This window comes from Trachymyrmex septentrionalis, unplaced genomic scaffold, assembly GCF_001594115.1.
Source record: "Trachymyrmex septentrionalis isolate Tsep2-gDNA-1 unplaced genomic scaffold, Tsep1.0 scaffold94, whole genome shotgun sequence".
In the NCBI taxonomy this organism is placed as follows: domain Eukaryota; kingdom Metazoa; phylum Arthropoda; class Insecta; order Hymenoptera; family Formicidae; genus Trachymyrmex; species Trachymyrmex septentrionalis.
This window is the reverse complement of record NW_017306130.1, coordinates 18,295-24,122: the sequence shown is the minus strand read 5'-3', so window position 1 is coordinate 24,122 and position 5,828 is coordinate 18,295. Positions and strand designations below refer to the sequence as shown.

Genomic DNA, 5,828 nt, shown 5'->3' with positions numbered 1-5,828 from the left:
GAGGATGATGATGCGCTTCAACTAATTACGCGCGAATTCCGTATTCTACGTATCGAATCACCGTCGATTCTTCATATAAGCGTTGTATTGTTATTATTATTGCGCCGTGACAGTCGCGAAAAGAACTGTTGTTGCTGTGCCCCTTTAATTTCTAGAGACTGTCCTCGATATTTCTGTCCATTTGCGTCTATGTGCGTCTTGCGTGTGTCGTGTTGTTTCCGGTGCAGCTGGATGTGGCGCCGAGAAAAATTACGGTAGATGCATGTTTGAAATAAAAGAAAAGAGAGTACATTGGTCTTTATATAGTGCACTGTGTTGAGGTTTTTAAATCGCCGATTGCATGTGGGTCACGAGTTGCATTCGTTCCAGCTAATGAGATAGAAGATTCGCCGAGCTAAGAGGTAAGCCTGTTAACTGGCGTTACTGATGGAAAAAGTTATTGTTGATGCAAAAAAGCGATCCGAAGAACACGTTGGAGTTGAATTAATATATAAAAAAAAAATTTATCAGCGAATTAATTAATCCTGTTAACATAAGACAAAGCTAATCAGATCAACTTTTTGGTTCTTAATTTTCAGATTGATCTAATGAAAAACTGTAAAATTATGCAGAATAATTATATTTGTTAGAATTCGAAGAAACTTACCACAGTTTAAATGCACTGAGTCTGTTTTACTCTAAACGAAAAAAAGACCTTCGAAAAAATTTATTGGTCGAAGGAAATATACTATAATTAATTTTAATTGACATGATTGATAGCGTCATTCGTAATTTTTATTTTAAATAATTATTTATTGATGTAAAATATGTATTTTTTTTAACGTTGATTTGAATATTAATTACGTAAAATAAATCCCAGCAGTGAGGAATTTTAATAAAGCAAAAACCATCGTAGACAGTTACATTTTTATCAAAGGGATAAAAGTCACGTGGCTATAGTAGGTGTCTGCAATTTATCGTATCCTTAACCTCGTAGAAAATCAATGTTCTTCACATACCTTTGCAAACTGTATGTTCCAAATTATGATGTTACACAGTTTAATCATCTTCATTTACAAATAATAAATGAAATAAATAAGGAATTCTCAGAACAACGCAAGGTCCAAAATCGTTTTTAAAAATGTCTTATGTCCCAATTTTGGATTTTATGTTGTCCAAGTTCATAATCTCTCTTTCCTTATAGAGAGAAACATAATGCTTTGTTAAAAAAAAACTGCTTTTGTCAGTAGTAGATATAAATAATAAATAGAAAATATATGACAAATATATATTTATTTCATTTTCATATTAATGTTTATATCGAAATCATTCCGTAAGAGTTGATTTTGCAATTTCTGTATAGTCCGCGCGTTCGCTACTTGAAATTTAAATAAAGCACTAACTATAGATGAGCGTCCCTTAAGATATGCAGGATTAAAGGATGTTCTTTCCGGCACAAAGGGATCGGTAATGAGTACTACCACAGTGTTTGCACAAGAATCGCGCTTCTTTTACCCATGGTCCATCGTGGGTTGCTTGTAATGCAGGGGCGCTCGTCTTGCCAAATTGTTTAAAGGAAAACGCGTTTAATGTAAATGTAAATGGTTTCTAAAATAAATTCGATAGAGAAATACTGGTAATGGAGTACAATTCATATTACAATTTTAGGAGATACAAATTTCAATAATTGACCAACATAAATTAAATTTTATTTTCTATTCATGATTAGCCATATAATTTCTCTCCTTGGAATCTTCTATTTTATCTTGCGAAGTATTATAAAAAAAATAATACTTTTTATGTGTTAATCTACAATTTATGCAATGCAATATATTTGATATATCAATATTATACAAATTTTTTTTATAATTATGATCGGCTCTGCATTTGTTAAATTTAAATTGTTTAAGTACTGTAGAATATTCTATATTTTCTGATCAAGCGACGCGGTAGCGGCGCGACGCCAAGTATATAAATATATAGTTTATAACAGGCCGCTTGACCGCTTGATGTGTAAACGTCATTGTGCATATACATATTTATGCCGTTACCAAATTCGCGACGCTATCACTAGCTTCTTTGTTTTCTCTGGAATTTTGACATTAACAAACTTTAGATTAAAATATTATTCAGAAACTAAAGCCGCAATCAAGAATCTAAAAACACTTTTATGATATAATATCATCGGTATCTTTCGATTACGACCAGTTCGAGTAAAATTGGTGCAGCCGATATCGAGATTTGGAGATCGTTCCTCGAAAAGGGACATTTCAGCTTTTCAAATTTTTTTCAGTCCTACGTGCGATACATACACGCCAAGTTTTTTTCTTTACTATAATCCAGTTGACAATTTTACTTACTTTTAGTCTATCTTATTTGTCTCGCGTGAAATACTTGGCTAATTACATTTATTTCATATCCGTTTTTGATTAAGAGAGAAGAATGTATTCAACACCTTTTTTCGTGCACTTGGAGTAATTTTTTTCTTTTTTTAAAAAGGTTTTTTATTTCTCGAAAAATATGATATCGACCATCTGCCAACTTCGTCTCCAAGACATCCGATGTGTAAAGGCTCGACTAGATTTTGATCCCCAACTCTCCCTCCTACTAACTCCTTAACTTAAATCTCACGAGGGTACGACGCCATAGAAAAGGGAGTAAATCGTGCGTCTTCCATGCTGCTGCTATCCGCGTGATTCTCGAATCCGAACTGTTCTTTTTGCAGCTGCGGTGTTGTTCCTCATCAAGGATTATAGGGTATTCTCAATTGTATAATGGTGGTGTGGCACATCTCTTGTGACAAGGGACGCATTCCTTCCGTGACAATTTCGTCATTATTTCCAGATATTATACGTTTATTATACTTTCAAGGTACTTTTTCAAATATTGTGGATTGTCGATACTATAAATTCACAGGGCACTTGGACCTCTATTGATATTGAAACCGTCCAATGTAATTATTAATTTATATAATTATTTACAGATTTTTAATTTTGTAACGTGTCGTATCTCTGACCTTCATCACGTATTATATGAGATATTAAGATTCGGTTCACCAATGTAAGAAAAAGATAAATAGTAAGTTACATTGAAATTAATGTTAATCTTATATTGATAAAACTGGGCTTTAATATATCATTTAATATGCGATGAAGGTCAGATAGCCGCATTTAGAAACAATTCCGGAGTTGATTAAAAACCGTGGCCTTTATACATTTCTTTCTTCGTTCATATTTATAATTACTTAAATCTAAAAATTAACTCAGTTCATTTTATGTAAATATTGAAGACAAACTTTTTAAAACAATTAATTTCTAATTAGTGAATATACAATTTCTATTCTATAAAAGATATTTTTATTCTTCAAATATTTTGGGAATGAAATCTCACTTCAAAAGAGTGTAAATATGTATATAATGCCACTATTGAAAAAGAGTGAAAATATTTGCATTCTTGAAAAAGAGTGACAGATTTTCACCCTTTTAAAGTGACATTCACTGTAAAGGTATAAAATGAGATATAAAACCTCATTTCTTTTTTGGAAAGAATCTCATTCCAAAAGCATGAAATCTCATTTTAAAATCTACCACTCATTCAAAAGTACAAATGTTTGAGTACAAAATCGATGAGCATTTGAAACTGAGATTTTGACATTCGAACATCCCGGATTTTTCCGAGGGGAAAAGATCTTCGAGCATTTTGCGTATCGTAAATCTCAAAGTTGAGCCCGTGAAATCGTTGAAAAATTGCTACGGCGCGCGTTTAATCCTGGCTTTTGGGTCGAACGTTTTTTACTGAGAGGGTGCAAAGGCCGATACGGCTCGTACTAAAATCTGCGGACGGGACATTATCGCTCGGCATTCTCTCTCCCGGAAGCCGATGGAATCCATCGATATAGTTCAGATACGTGTGTGCAGCTGTTGTAAAATCCTTACCAGTGATCGCGCGTTTCGTCTATACATTCCATATTTGAGATCTTATGACGGGAAACTATAGAAAAGAAATGGCGCATCTCACCAATTTGTTGAGAAATAATAAATTCGAGATAAAAATAAATTCGTACGTTTCAATAAACATTGAAATAACTTTTTATCTCCGTTTATTACGCTTTGATGACAAAAGCACTTTTGATAATAAGGCCTAGTCCAGAACCTTGCTTTAAGAGACAGTAAGTTGTAAAGCTGTAAGAAATTGATCAATCACATGGTCGATTATTTTTCTCATATTCGATTTGTGATTAGTCAATTTTTTAGAACTAAACCTAACAGTTATAACGATACTAATTAAATTATCTAATATTTGTAAGAATTTGCGTAAATTTGTCTTTCTTTATATACGCATGTAAGCTTTGATTATTCTAAAAAAGATTATTATAAACAAGGAAAGATTCGCATTTTTTAAAGTAAATCAAGAATAAGATAATGTTAACAACAGTTTAGTCAATTAAAAAAAATTCATTGTAATATATGGGAATTTGAAATTTATTCTTTCTCTGTGCATTTTTTCCGAAAATCTGTAGAATTTTGAATTCTATAGAAAATGATGGCGAATGTTTTTTTCACTTTTCTGTAGAATCGAAGAAGAGTTTGCATAAAGAAAGAGTAAAAATATTAAACTGCATTTGACAAGACATTTTTTAATTGACCATACTGTTGTCATTAACATTATCTTACACTTTATAAAGTATATTAATTCTCGATCCTTTCGCTGGTAAGTGGATTCGCTTGAATAATACAATTAATTGCAGAAAGATCGACAATTGTATTGCGGTGTCTATACCTCAAAACGTACTACTTCGCAAGAGACGTATATTTGCGTACGCGTGTTCGGGACGCGTGAGGGTGCATTCGTTTACCCGAAACTCGATTTCACAGCTGCCTCGTAATTGAATTTCGAGTGCCGGCGCCGGATATGGGCGTGGGTGGAAACTCATAAGGCCAATGTCGAAGGCCGAGCTCGGCTTCTTCGAGTAATTGGATTTTATAGGTTGGCGCGCGATGGACCGATCGTTAGACATCGAGACACATGCACTTGGGACAAAGCACAGCATTTTTATTTAATTGATCATTTATTGGAAAATATAAAGTATGTATATATTATGTACATAGAGTAGCATTTTCTTCTTATAATATAAATGTGTTAAAAATCCCATTGAGATTTCCTCGAGCTCTCGAGGAGGTTGTTGATAAATCGAGTGAAGAAAACTAGGGATGCGAAAATAGATTATCTTGAAACAGATGTGCGAGGTGTGTTACTAATGCAACAGCGCCAAGGGAATACGAGCTAGCCAATGATGGTCAGTGGCAACCCCTCGCTTTTTAGGGGACTACCTAAAAATCGCTGCACCTGACGCTATAGTTCTCCTTGGAATCCAATCAATATTTTATTTCCTGAAAATTTGGCTGAAAATTGCCACTTATCGCTCCATAAAATCGTATCATTGCATAACGTTTATCGATGTACTTTCCAGACAGCTTCGATTAATCATCTGTCTCAATCGGTAAATATTTAAATTCGCATTATGCATTCTCTACGAAAACTCACATCTCTTAGATTATTAAAAATTGTGTGCGTATTTAGATAATAAAACTTCATATCGGAAAGCCATTTATAATTTTTATAATTAGTCAAACATTGAAGTAATAAAGAATGTAGTTTAGCATTATTATATAAATGCTTCGAGGCACTTAATTGATCAATCAGAAGAAAGAATTGCACTAATTAATCGAGCAAAGAATATTTCAAAGCATTAATTAGCATGAAGTGGATCATAGTAAAAAAGTAGCTAAAAGAAATATACTCATCACGAAGATGAAAACAAATAGCAATTAATTTATTTGTTCTCTAAA

General features: G+C 33.1%; 1 protein-coding gene across 2 annotated transcripts in view; it reads left to right on the top strand.

The window, feature by feature from the left end:
• The first annotated feature begins 270 nt into the window (after positions 1-270).
• Positions 271-5,828, top strand: part of LOC108756092 (AF4/FMR2 family member 4-like) — a 17,447-nt gene continuing 11,889 nt past the window's right edge. For both annotated transcript variants that reach the window (XM_018499669.1, XM_018499668.1), the window contains exon 1: positions 271-401. The gene's annotated coding sequence lies outside the window, so the exon portion shown is untranslated. The remainder of the gene's footprint in view (positions 402-5,828) is intronic.